Here is a 15,290-nt window from a genome sequence, read left to right as displayed (position 1 = left end):
TTCTAAGGCCACCGCGACGCGGTGTTCGTTTTTCGTCCAATTCGTTTTTCTTCAGAAACATATGATGGATGTACAGCGGTATTTGCTTCTCAGAATGTGGGCATCTGGGGTCTTGATTAGTTATTTCACTATGTTCTAATAATGAGTTATTTCATGACGAATACAACATTTGACGCTTCAATTATAAAAGCGCTGAAGGCACTGAAGTTGTTCGCTGTTGTCGTCCTTGGTTAGCTTGTGTTCATTTCACAGGCTAATCAGTGTGCACAGGCTAATCTTATTTGACATGCATTAAGCTCCGTTTTCCCTGAAAGCAGCCGATATGTACAGATTTCAATGATAAACACTAGACTGGCCAATGTCGTCTTACAAGCTGGTAAATACACTCACTGCAGTAGTAGATGCAGACGCTCCTAAGCATTCGTCGTCTGCAGTGCAGACAGGCAGCGGTAATCGTTGCTAGCATAGTTAATTACGGTTCTTAGCGTAGCTAAGGCTTCTAAGCACATACTGATTTGCAAAACATGCTCTGTAAATTTAGTCGTGAGCTAACGCTCACAACTAAAAAATACGGACAAGAAAGCACTGAATCGCTGGTATATGAAAACTGTCTTTAAATACTACTTCGATTAAACGTTTATTTTGCTGAATACAATTTAAAGCGACATATTAAGTAACAAACTTCATGTTATCACCATTTAAACAAGAGACATAGATAACATGTTATCTACTTCTCTGTTTAAACGTGTAAACTTCCAGCATGGGAATGACGCTAGTATCTTTCCGCTATGTTGATACATGAACCCTTATAGCATAGGTTTTCGGATTGCGTTATCAAGGACCAATAAATGTTTAAGTATAACTCCACCTATAATCTACGATTGAAGTACATAAACACGACACATCTTGCAATTTGCCACGGTAATTTATTGGCATATAGATTGCTATAAATTACATTCTCTCAGCGACCATCTCCGGGGAGAACGATTTACTGTAGAAAGCTACTACGAGGTTTTAATCGCACAAAATGGTAAATATACGTCCCGCGTTTTAGGCGATACTTTCTCATGCGTGCATGCTATAAAGTTGAAAGCATATGTTTGTAACAACAATATTTTTTTTTATGTTTGTACTAACATTAATGTTGTTATATTTAAATGTATTAACATGCATGTAAAACGTAAAATTATGTTAATTAATAAATAAACATTCTATTATCAATGATAGATTTCTTCAACAGGCAATATATAAAGTTTTCTTGCATACGGAATTGTATGGGAACCGTAAATATTTATGTTTGGTGTCAATGAAATAAAATTCTATGATCACAATGAATTTATTCGTTATTGGTGGTCAGCCCTTTAACAAAATCATGATACTTAACCCATTTATGCCTAGCGTCTAGAAAAAGGCCTTGGCAAACAGCGTAGACCCAGATGAGACGCCGCATGATGCGGCGTCTCATCAGGGTATGCGCTGTTTGCTTAAAGGAATTTATGTAAGAAATATTCTAAATATAGAAATAAATATACTAGACATCCCTAATTTTTAAATAAATTGATCCAATTTAGAAGAATGGGAGAGTCCACTAGGCATAAATGGGTTAAATTTATATGTAAAATCTTGGTTATTGAATAATTATTTTTAAATGTCATTATAATTGTCTACATGAAAAACACATGAAAGAAGGAAAACTGAAGATATTGTTTATTTACCTATGTATACACCCTGAAAACAATACGTCCTACATGTATGTACATAATTATACAATTTGTTGAATATTCATTAAAGTACATACTACGGTGCGTTTGTAGCTTGAAACAACTGTTTAATGATCCGATGTTTTGTTAACGTGTTGATTGCTGTAATTTTAAGGCGAAAAGTACGTGATATAATTAAGTAGCTGTCCAGTGCCGGTACCATTTAATTAATTCTTTAAACAGAGGCTTGGCAAAAATGAGGCGGGTTTTCTTTTAACGGTGATTGACGAAATTTACGAAACAAACAATTTTTGATAAATAAGGACTAGTGTACTTCTGACATTTCCATAGAAACAATAGGAATAACAAAGACACACTTAATTAATTATATATTCTTTTACAATTGCGATCAGAATTTGCGGGAGTAGAAATGAATAAAAGCTTAATAATCAAAGTATAGACACATACAACTACGATAATTACGAAATAATTTAGCCGCGTTCTGGAAAAACTGGGCATATGCGTTAAGTGTCGTCCCAGATTAGCCTGTGCTATTCGGACATTGTAATCAGGGATAACACTATCAGCATATTCTAAATTTTCGGTTAGAAGATACATCATGTAAATGAAATATTACATAAAAGCGAACAGTGCCGTACCTGATTAGCCTGTGCGGACTGCACAGGCTTATCTGGGATGACACTTTATGCACATGCATTACACTCCCGCTGAACTACGTTACAATGAGAGGTGCGTCTGTACGACAACGCGATACGGCGTCATAACTACAACGGTTACAGCGTCTTGACAGTTAGACATACACACGCGTTTATACAGGTACATTCTTTGTTGAAACTTACACGTAAAACGGGATATGGCATTTATTTTCATTTATTAATGTTTCTTTACTAGCTACCTAAGCTATCGAGACATTTTCTAGCGTGAAATCATGATAAAAGAAAGAAGTTCAAGCTCTAAACAAAAGAAATCCAATTAATTCGTTCTTTCTGGCTTGCAGTTTCTGTCACGATATTTATTTTCAATGATTTGTATCAAGTTCACTCTTTTACAAACATGTGATGCCCATGTGTATACTATTATTGGTGATTTCTATCCGATTTTGCAAAATATTTGTTGCATGTCAACTCCGTGTACATGTTACGGTATCTTCTCTGACGACTAAGACATGTTACGGTGCCTTCTTTACAGCGTTACAGCGCCTGCAGGAAGTCAAATTTACAACTATGGAGATTTCGTTTCACGATAGTAGCATTTTGGACGTGAGTATGGAGGTCATCATTGATTGCAACAACAACGAAGTGCCTAAGGGAAAACCCCGACCGTGTACATCGACGCATATTGCCACAAAACAGAAGGGATATCTGTTCTCATGCCCCAGTTGTCCGTATAATACAAACTCTAGGGGCAATCTTTAGGATCAGGAGGAAGAAATTTGTGGAAATACATGGGAGACTTCACCAGACATAGTTTATTCAGACTTATACAATAGTACATCGTCTTAATACTAAAAATACACATCATATTCCGTCACGTGAATGCGAATAATAGCATAACATTATATAACATAAAATCAATACAAATAAACATAATATATGGTAAGAACACATAAGTTCTAACGAGGGGTGGTAAAATCTATTCAACAGTATTATTTAGGATTGTATTTCTTACAACTAGAGCTTCTTTTATATATTTGCATACATTGGAAATTACTAATCTATCACAAGAAACTAATAATTTGTGAAATTTATACACAGATGGATTAATATAATATGTATTACTTATATATTTTTTTCTTAAATCGATGTAACATCGGCATATACATATAAAATGATATTCGTCTTCTAAATCAGTGTCATTACAACATAAACAATAACGTTCATTGCGTGGAATATTGTGTTGGGCATATCTGCCAGTTTGAATTCTCAACGGGTGTGCAGAGACTCTTATTCTTACAAAAAATAAACGCAGACGTCCAGGAAGTAAGTCCAAATATTCTTCATATTCAAAAGAGGTTTTAAAAACTTTATACATATCTAATACAGGACTGCTATTCAGTTTACCATACCACTCTTGTCTAAAATTGTCAACAAGTGTACATTTGAATTCTCTAATAAAACTATTTATTTGCACAACATTTGGATTTTCAAATACATAACCAAATCCATAATTATTTGACATGTTTTTTACATGTGAGACCCAATTTGTAAAACCTTTATTACAATCGTTTAAAGCTTGTTTGTAAACAATTTGCATAATAATATTTTCACTGGTTAAAATTTTAAACCAATATTTTATAATTTTTACAAACCTGTTTACATACAATGGATATCTACCTAATTCTCCATAAACAGCAACAATACATGTATTTATTTTAACTTGAAGTAATCGTTTGCAAAATTTTAAATGTATGCGTTCAATGCCATCTGACTTGTTAAAACCCCATACTTCTGCGGAATAATTTAATATGGAACCCACAAAGGAGTCAAACAACTGACATAATATTTTTGGTTTAATATCGAAGTCATGACATTTTATCAACAATGTATTCATGGCTTTAAGGGCTTTACCAATCAAATGTTCTTGGTTTGATTTAAAACTTCCAGTATAATTTAGTACTGTGCCTAAATAATTAAAGTTATCAACAACTTCAATATCATTACCATTGTATGCCCATTTTTCATTTTGTTTTAAACCTCCTCTCTTCCGAAACACCATAATTTTTGTTTTAGCAGTGTTTACATTTAAACCCCAAGAATTGCAGTATAAATACAATCTATCTAAATGTGACTGGACTTCAGCAGGTGACTTGCCTAAAATGGCCATGTCATCAGCAAATAATAGTAAAATCATCGTAATATCATCTATACTCAAACCAGAATTAATGTTGTCTTGTAGGTACAATTCAAGATCTTCAACAAATAAAGAAAACAAAATCGGCGACATAACTTCACCTTGCCTCAGTCCAACCGCATAACTAAAATAATCTGAATAAGATGAACATGATTTAACACGCGATTTAACATTTGCATACATATCCTTCACTATTCTAAGCAATTTACCTTGTATACCAAACTTAAACATTTTCAACCATAATGCATTGCGGTATATACTATCAAAACATTTTAACATATCGACGTATATAACATACAAACGTTTATTTTCATTTAAATAATTTTGAACAATCGACATCAAGATATAAATAGCATCAACAGTTGAATATCCTTTCCTAAATCCGAACTGAGCATCCGAAATAATAGTGTTTTCGTTGCAAAACGTTTCAATGCGTTTGTTTAGGATAGTAGTAAATAATTTTGAAAAGCAACTAACTAAAGTAATGCCTCTATAGTTATTTACATCATTAACAGCACCTTTTTTATGCAAAGGGATTATAACACCTTCTGTCCATTTATCGGGAAAAAAGCCCGATACAAGAATACCGTTAAAAACATCGCACAAATGTGCTGACAATATATCACTGCATTCAAGAAAATATTCATTCAAAATACAATCAATACCTGACGATTTATTTCGTTTTAAACGTTTTATTGCATTGTTAACTTCTTCGACAGATATAGGTACGTCAAGTTCTGGAAATACAGAATTTTCTAAGTTAAAATTATTATTTAAACAAAAATCTTCTGCTTCATAATTACAAAAATCAGACTCATTGTTACTAAGCTTTTCGAAAAAATTTGTAAATTCTTCTAAGGATATTTTATTTTTTGTGGAATTATTTTTTGATTTGAAAAATTTCCAAAAATCTCTTGGTTTGTGTTGTCTTAAATTTTCTATCTCCAACATTTTTTGCCGATAGCAACATGCTTTCTTCTTGCGGATTAAGTCTTTATAATACCTCTTACTTGTGCATAAACGTTCTCTGTTTATATCTGATTTACTTGAGTTAAAAATACGTAAAGCGTCATTGTACAAATGTTGTGCATTAATGCATTCGTGATCAAACCAATCAGCATTCTTTACACCGCTATTTGCACGGAAACTAGGATTAGTTTTGTAAACACGTGTTTGAGAGAATAACGGATCAGCAACACTGCGGATTGTTTCAGTAAATCTCTGTATTTAAAATGTCATTAATTGACGCTCTACTTGAACAATCAATATTTCTACAATAGAATTAAATACAGGTAACATACAAATAATACCTGAACGAAATTGGCTGCGTAACGCATCGTTCCACTTATATTTGACATCGGTGTAAGACTTATACTCAGACGATGCGTTATTACATAATAATGAAAACTGTAATGGGGCGTGATCACTAAATACGTTAAAATCATGCACGGTAAAATCTGAAATACTTGTAAAGCTGTATTCATTCAGGGCCGTACCCAGGATATTTTTACTGGGGGGGGGGGGGGTCCTACCGGGGAGGGTTTGGGAGGGGTCGCCCCTCCCTATATATATACTTTTTTTTAATTTGGCACTTTGCAAGGTGAATTTTAATGCTTATAAAAAACGTATTTGTGATATGAATTACTGGAATATAACAAGTAAATCAGCACATTTCGGAAGTCTTAAGCTTTAAACATTGGTGTGAATTCACAACAATATTAAAAGCTTTAGATTTCCGAAACTTACAGGTTTAAACTGACGATTATCCACATCAACTCTTGTATTGCTTCCACCATTTTTTTCACAAATCAATAAAGTCACAGGGTTTTTTTAATCTGATTTTTGGGAAAGACCTTGCCAATTTTGAGGAAAAAAATGCGCGAAACGCCGAATTTTTGGGGGAAATAATGAAAGTCTTAAATAATCAATTTAACATATTTTACTGTTTTCAAACAAATTCAAGGAAAGAGATAATTTAATTATACAATATTTTTCTACACTGGATCAGGTTAACTTAGATTATGAGATCGATTTGTTGTTTCAATTTTCATTTTTTTACCAATGAGCCATTAATAGGTTGATAATACTCAATTCTCGGTACTCAATTATTTTAAATACTGAATTCTGCCAAATTCTTATCTGTTGCTCGGCAAATTTATGAATCTGTTGTTTTTTTTAAACAAACATGTTAACTATCTCATCATAGTCTTTTTCAGTGATTTCCTTTCAAAAATTATAAATACTCAGTTTTAATACCTTTGTCAGTGTTTTTGTTCCGGTTCAAATTCAGGGCCCTATTCTAAATGCAAAAAGTATATATTGGGACCTAAAAATTCCCAATGAAAGGTTTAAAAAAAAAAACAATTAAACTTTTAGAAGGGAAAAATACGTCTTGATCCTTCTCAAAGAAGGAAAAAAACTTGCGTCGGCAATTATCAGACCATAGTCTATGAACTCCTGTAGCAGTTGCTTCCATTCGCTGCACGTATCAAAATACATGTTACATCAACCATCGATAGATGAAGCATTCATGATCACAATGGGGGACTGATCGGGGATGTGTGTACAAGGCGATAAGAAAACATTGCCTAGAGGCTTATCTCGATTGGCGAGCGTTAATCCTCTTGTTTATCTGGGACGATAAAACAAAGCTGCTCTTCTGTTTTGAGAGAAAGTGTACTGTGGGCCCTTGCACGAGTGAAAAAATTGCAGTGGGCCGATTATTAAAAAAAATCATAGTTCGACAGCCAGCTGGGGGGGGGGCCCGGGCCCCTGGGCCCATGGCCTGGGTACGGGCCTGTCATTTGCCAATAAATAATCGATTACAGAAGTACCGTTAGTTGAATAAAAAGTTAGCTTACAGCTATTCCCAACTCTACCATTAACAATACGCATACATGTGGATTTACATAAATCTAGTAATTTTACTCCATGATTATTTAATGAACTATCTACTGAGGCCCTTACAGAGGCGTTGTCTGGGTGGTAATCTACATCATCATTAACAGTATTAATTCTATCATGTACAATATAATCACATTTATTACCAACTCTACTATTGAGATCGCCAGCAACAAAAACTTTACCAAATTCAGAATAATAAGAGATATCATTTTCTAAAATTTCAAATAAATCCACATTAAATGTGTTATATACTGGAGAGTCGTGTTCCCAGATATAAGTTGCACAAATATAAAAATCATCAGAGGTATGGAAATGTGTGGTCTAGTTTTAACCAAACAATTGTATCATAATGATTTTTTACAATAACAACACCACCAGCTAATTCTTCTTTAATATATATTACAATGCCACCGCTATTTCTGCGAGATTTTCTATGCTGAAATTTTCTAAAAAAGTTTAAAGACAAGTAACCATTCAAATCAATATCACTAGTGCTATTCGTCCAAGATTCATACAAAAAACATATATCATGATCACTTAAAATATTTACAAAGGAAGGATTACTTTTCTTGCAATCTGTAAGACCATTTACATTCCAAGAAAGAATGTCAATTTCTCCCCCGTCGTGTCCTTAGTCGCGCACTGGTCGCCCGTCGACGTACAGGGTGTCATAAGCGATCCACGATCGCTTGCCTTTTGCCCTTTCCTCTTTCATCTTGGGAAGCAGCTTCCTACGTTTTGCAACCACTTCCGGTGGAAATTGTTCGAAAACGTTAAATCCTGTCCCATTGAGATGCTTCCACTGCCGTCTCACTATTTCCTTGTCTTTGAAAAAAGAAAACTTGGCAATTATTGAACGAATTTTCCCACGGGTATGTTCCCCCGGCGATCTATGAACTCGCTCGAACTTAATTGTGTCCGCCGTTTCTTTTGCAATATTCAGAGCCTCGTTAATGTGCTTTCTAAGTATCGACTCCTTCACCAAGCCTGGGACGATTATGAAGAGGAAAAACTGTCGACAACAGACTTACTGAGGACCATCAGTCACATCAACGCCCTGGGACCATCAACTGCGGTGCACCATGTTTGACGACGACGAATGAACTGTTAAATGATTTTGAACTGAACTCTGTGTGACAGTGAATAATGTGATGAGTTTCTTCATGTACTTGTATGTTTAAAATCTGCTTGTATTGTGTTATGTAAATGTATATATGTATAAAAATTAAATAACATAATAAAAACTGACTGATATTATTGAAATGTATCTTCACTGTTATATATTGCATGTTGTAAATTATGTAAATGTATATATGTATGAATAAAAATTAAATAAAAGAATAAAACAAATATCATGAGTTTATTTTCTTTCATGCACAATTTGTAAAAAGTGCATTCCTTCAATTGAGTAAATTGAGTAAATCATTAACATAATTACTTAGTTACTAATTACCTCAATTACTGTAAAGAATGTAAAGAACTAATTTTTTTTAATAAATGCACCAAATCTTTAAAAAAATTAGTACTGATTTATTTAAATCGTAAATGTACTGTCAATAAAGTAACGTTTGAAATTCAATCTACATTTTTTGGTTTGGTACCAAAAATTATTCTTTTTAAAAAGTTCAGTGGTAGCTCATTCATGCCCCTAAATTCTTTACTGTAGGCATTGAATTAATTAATCAATTAACAATTAATCAGTTTGCAAATATATGCCCCTAATGTAAGGTGTCCTTCACACCTCATTGTAGGTATACCTCTATAAAGATCTATTTTACCGAAACCTCCACAACATTTACTATATAAATACAATTTACCGAATTTGTTATTTACCGAAACCTCCAGTACCCGTCGATACTATACCGTAACCTTAAACATGTTGTAGTAAATGCACTGTAACACTCTCTGTAAGACGCCGTAACATTTTAATTCATCAAAATTTATCTCGTTACACTTACATGCAGTTAATTTTGAGGCAGATCTTGATAAGATTGATTCAATATTCGTTCTTGCTTACGTTTGTTTGCATTTTCTTCTGTTTAATGTCAGACTTTGAATTATATTCCAATGATTTTATGAGTTGTCTATACAGGTCTGTAAAACTTCCACTTTATCGATAACATAGGAATAAATTACATGGCAAGCTATGAAAGAGGAACACAATATCCGTATTGAAATAAACATTGGCTTACACATACAAAAACTATTCAAAATCACCGTTATTTACCATTTATTTAAACAACGTCCCGTATCGTCAACAAACTGTGGGAAGAAGCCGTAACCGTTGTAGTTATGACGCCGTATCGCGTTGTCGTACAGACTCAACTCTCATTGTAACGTAGTTCAGCGGGAGTGCATTAAGCCAAGTTTATTTCCAGAACGCGAAATAATTCATTAATGTTCTTCTAAAGGTGCACAAACAAATGCCTGTCAGATAATGAGATAAAACATCACGTTACACCACAATATAATTATGTTATTCATTTTTTAACGTTGCAAAATGTAGCATAAGTAAGGTTACACTATAAGTTTCAAAATTTTCATTACAACTTTTGCGCATTATTTCACATTTCTTCATATTAAATATAAAATGAAAGTACAGCCATATTTTTAAAACTATTTCTTCGGAATACATTTAACATGCAGGCAATTAATTTGTGTTAGTGAAACGACAAAAGCGTACATTCCTTCTGGCTTAATAGTAAGCAGTGTATACGGGTCGACGTTGGCTGATGTCGTCATAGTTGACTTAGCAAATGCAAATCATGATCAAGTAAAGATGTATTTTATTTTAGTGTAGACAAGCCTATGGCTACACATAACTATGTGCTGACCTCCCCTGTTCAGTGGCGATAAAACATACGCAGCTTAGAGATACAATGTTGTAAACAATTGATGTGTTTAGAGAGACGAAGGTAAAAACACCTAAACAAAATTAACTATGTACCTGTTGTAGTTGCCGTAATCAGTTGAAGATTAACTATGTACCTGTTGTAGTTGCCGCAATCAGTTGAAGATTAACTATGTACCTGTTGTAGTTGCCGCAATCAGTTGAAGCTAAATTTTGTACCTGTTGTAGTTGCCACAATCAGTTGAAGATTAACTATGTACCTGTTGTAGTTGCCGCAATCAGTTGAAGATTAACTATGTACTTGTTGTAGTTGCTGCAATCAGTTGAAGATTAACTATGTACCTGTTGTAGTTGCCGCAATCAGTTGAAGATTAACTATGTAACTGTTGTGGTTGCCGCAATCAGTTGAAGATTATAGGGTAGAGGTCACATATGAACATCGTTAATGTTCAAAATTAAAACTGACTCAACGCAATGCCATTGAAAGTTGCATACGAACATCGATTATGTCCAGAATTGAAATTGACTTACCGCAAGTATACATTGAAAGTGGCACGTAAACATCGCTAATGTTCACAATTAAATTTGACGCATTTTATTTAAAGTGACACGTGAACATTGCTAATGTTAATACATGTAACTGAAATTGACTCAGCGCAATCGTGTTACACTGAAGTACGATTTAGATCTCTTCATCAACTCAATCGTGGATAATCAGAGCAAATCATCGACATCGTGAGTATATTTAGTGTATTCTGTTACCTAAGTACACTCAAAAGGATGACCTTTTTTGTCGAATTTCTAGCTCCTGTTTATTATCTGATCCGTGACATATATGGCGAAGCAGCATAACACATTTGTAAGACACAGATAACGTAAACATTCGTTATTTTGATCTCTGGAGTTTTCTTTTGACCTCTGAATCTTTCAATTTCATGGCATTTATTTAAATCATTACGCATACCTTTAACATACAAACCTTTACAATATTTTGCCAAAACTTACCAAATCAAAACTTAATCTAGATCTGCGCAGACAATTTTGCTTCAAGATTAACCACATTCAATATTTTTGATAGCCTTGATATGACTAGATGTTTCTCAGTCATTTAGATCGGATTTTATAACCAGTCGAGGCAGTTGAACCAGAAGATCAGGTTGTATGTTTGCTTTAGGCTACTTCAGTAGATGTACAAGCAGTGATAATATATTAATAACATTGGAATATGTTAGACAACATGTACTGAATCTTACACTTATTGCTCTTTTTATGTCTACGGACACATTTTCAAAACCTTGAATCAACATTGGCTTGTACACAATTTTAAGCATATATTTATTCGTCACTAAAAAAAAGTACAGAGCAGTTTCAACAATAAAGAGCCATGAGCATATGGATTGTATTTTATTTTCGTTCGGTCAATCAACAATTATCATTTTCAAAACGCTATCAAAGTACTGTGCATCGGGGGCAATAGAAGTTGTGCGCGAAATGTGCACACGTATTCTTGATAAAATCCCTAGCGATTTCGTTTCCATGTGAGTATTTGATAAAGTAAGTATTTTAAGTGATAATCGGTATCAGTTTTATGCAATTGTATTTTGCTTTTACTTAAGCTTTTACACTTGCAATTGCACATTTGGAATTGCATTCAAGATTATCTCTTTTAAATACTATCCAATAAACATATCAATATGAAAACACATATTCCGCGCCGATTTGCAGCCATAAGTAATATATGAAGCCACTCCAAACCACGGCATATAAAGAGAGGCGCACTTCTAGCGCGGGTTCAAGAGGATAGTAATATTTTGTTGACATGTTTTCATTTGCCCCTAACATTGCCTTCCCTCTTCGAGTTGTCTTATTTGATCTTCTTTGACAGTAATTGGTCAACGGCCCCAATTGACTCGCATTTCTATACTGCTTCACATGTGTCATTTTTGGAAGGATCAGCAATTATCAACATGATCGGGCTAGTCGCCGAATCTCTACTTCAACTCAACATCAGAGGACCGTGCAGCTAAAAGAGATAACGTGTATCGTTGTTTCCAGCAAACAGGGCCATCACAACCTCCTTTCCCTAGTCTACTACCAGCAAACAGGGCCATCACAACCTCCTTTCCCTAGTCTACTACCAGCAAACAGGGCCATCACAACCTCCTTTCCCTAGTCTACTACCAGCAAACAGGGCCATCACAACCTCCTTTCCCTAGTCTACTACGGATAATTATAAGGCCGACGAGATGCGTTTTTCGTTTCTCGTCTTCTTTTACTTTGTCGAGAAAAAAGTCAAGTATGTACAGCGGGATTTGCGTCTAAGAATGTAAGCACGTGGAATCCAGACCAGTTTTTCATAAGTTCTACTAATACAGAATATGTTCAAATGACTCGATGATGAATATAACATTTGTGTGATTCCATTTTAATTGCGGACAAGAAAGAGCTGAATTATTGGCGGATTATTATGTAATTACTATCCCGATAAGCCGCGTAATGTTCTATGTACTATTAAACAACTGCTTTTGCACATGTTATGTTAGTAAGAGGGTTATGGACCCTAAGGAACTCTACTGCGATCCGAAATGTTCTGTCCGAATTTCATTAAAACGTGAATTCTAAACGGCGAAGACAGTTTTTTTTTCTTTCATATTAATTAGTGACGTAGATGTTTACACCACTTTACCCATTTTGAAACTCGGCCGAGAAATTATAAGGGCGATTGTTCCGACAAAGTGTCATTAAGAATCGATTTGATCAAATGTAAAGACCAGTGTCCATGACTGAAATGTAACCTCCATAGTAATAACACGTTTTCAATACAGTTATATATTTGAAAAAAAAACTGACCTGCTCCTGGCGAAAACGCTTTACAACAAACCATGGTCATTTTCAAACTAAGCTGAGATATAATTTGAACAAATGTTCAGACCAAGTTGAATGAAGCTTGGACTATACATGTGACTTATAGAATGTAAACACGACTTTCCTTTAATTTGACCTGGTGACTTTTTTTTCCTCACCTGACCCAGTTTCAAACTCGGTCAAGATATAACTTGTACAATTTTGCTGACCACGTTTCATAAAGATCGGACAATACATTTGGCATATAGACTGGTTACAATGTAAATGTTGACAACGCACGATGGACGACGCACAACGGAAAAGGGCGATCACAATAGCTCACCACCAGCACCTTGCGCTAAGGTCAGCAAAGGGCATTATGTTATTACCTTTTAGACGTGTAAACTTCCAGCATTGGAATGACTCCAGTATCTATTCGCTGTGTTGGTACATATCCTAAGGAAATTAGAAGATATTCAGAACCCCTTATCAAGAGCCAATAAATGTTCAAGTATTTTAAGCTTCACTTTAATTCTACTCTTGAAGTACATAAACACGACACATCTTCAACTTACTACGGTAATTTATTGGCATATTAAATATTATAAATTACATTCTCACAGCGACCCTTGCCGGGACGAACGATTTAAACTAGATAAGAAAGTTACTATGAGGTTTTACTCCAACAAGATAGTAAATATACGTCTCGCGTTTTAGACCGTGCTTTCGCATGAGTGCGTGTTATATAGTTGAAAGCATAATTTTATGCTTAATAACAATCCCTGAACTAAAAATTAAGTTTCTTATACTTAAATGTATGAATGTGTATTTAAAACGTTCGAATTACACGTATTAATTGAAACGCGTTTTATTATCATGTAAAGAATTATTGAACGTGCATTAAATCATTTGTATTATTGCAAATTTGTCTGGGAACCATTATCATTTATGTTTTATATTAATGAATTTAAGTACTCTGATCACAACTTATTTTTATGCATCGATAGAATTATAAAAGACTCGTATATGGTCAACAAGAAAAAATGAACAGATGGTTTACGGAAAACGGAAGACATTGTTTTTACCTATGCATTTAGCTCGAAGACACTACGAACTACATGCATATCAATGTTAAACTTGTTTAATATTAATTACGGGTTCTTCTTTGCGTGTGTTGCTTGAAACAACTGTTAAATGATTCGAGATCTTGTTACGTGTTCATGAATCTAGTTTAAAGGCGTACAATATCTGATGTGATTAAGTAACTGTCCGGTGATGGTACGGTTTAATTAATTCTTTAAACAGAGGCTTAGTAAAAATGAGGCGGGGTTTCTTTAACGATGGAAATCGATATTTACAAAACTCACAATTTATGATAAAAATGTTATTGTTTTTGTCAAATTTACATATCAAAATATATTAATCTGACCATCACGACAAAAACGATAAGATTATAAAATGTTCATAGAAGCGATCAGCATAGCACATAAAGAATCGATTATATATGATATACAACACATATTGTATATTATACAGCAACATTATGACCAAAATTACATGTATATAAATGAATAAAAGATATATTAGTCGCGTTCTGAGAAAACTGGTTGTATGCATGCGCGTTAAGTGTCGTCCCAGATTAGCCTGTGCAATTCTCACAGGCTTATCAGGGACGACACTTTCTGCCTTAATTGCATTTGTGCTAAGAAGAGACTTTATTTTAACGAAAAATATCATAAAAGCGGAAAGTGTCGTCCCTGATTAGCCTGTGCGGACTGCACAAACTTATCTGGGATGACACTTTACGTACATGCATTATGCCCAGTTCTCTAAGAACGCGACTCATATGTACATCATATACACATAACACTACGATACATGGGAAAGAATTGAACCGCATTCTTGGAAAACTGAGCGTAATGCATGTGCGTACAGAATCGTCTCAGATCAATCAGGAACAACTTAATTCGCATACACTTGATTTTTGTTTTAAAGATACCTCATCTAAACGGGAAATTCCATAAAAGCGGATAGTGTCGTCCCCGATTAGCCCGTGCGAACTGCACATACTAATCTGGGATGACACTTTACGCACATGCATTAAGCCCTGATTTCAAGAA

The 15,290-nt window shown here is 34.4% G+C and overlaps 1 protein-coding gene across 4 annotated transcripts in view; it reads right to left on the bottom strand.

The window, feature by feature from the left end:
• Positions 1-15,290, bottom strand: part of LOC127880334 (putative amine oxidase [copper-containing]) — a 61,314-nt gene that overhangs the window by 34,094 nt on the left and 11,930 nt on the right. The window contains exon 2 of one of the 4 annotated variants that reach the window (XM_052427744.1): positions 13,560-13,626. The exons of 1 other annotated variant lie outside the window; for it this stretch is intronic. The gene's annotated coding sequence lies outside the window, so the exon portion shown is untranslated. Of the gene's footprint in view, positions 1-10,422; positions 10,558-13,559; positions 13,774-15,290 lie in introns of those variants that run through there. 2 more of the 4 variants (XM_052427745.1, XM_052427746.1) reach the window with 2 other exon arrangements.

Source organism: Dreissena polymorpha, chromosome 4 (assembly GCF_020536995.1).
Source record: "Dreissena polymorpha isolate Duluth1 chromosome 4, UMN_Dpol_1.0, whole genome shotgun sequence".
Taxonomy (NCBI): Eukaryota; Metazoa; Mollusca; class Bivalvia; order Myida; family Dreissenidae; genus Dreissena; species Dreissena polymorpha.
The sequence above is the reverse complement of the archived record's forward strand: the minus strand, read 5'-3'. Positions and strand labels throughout refer to the sequence as shown.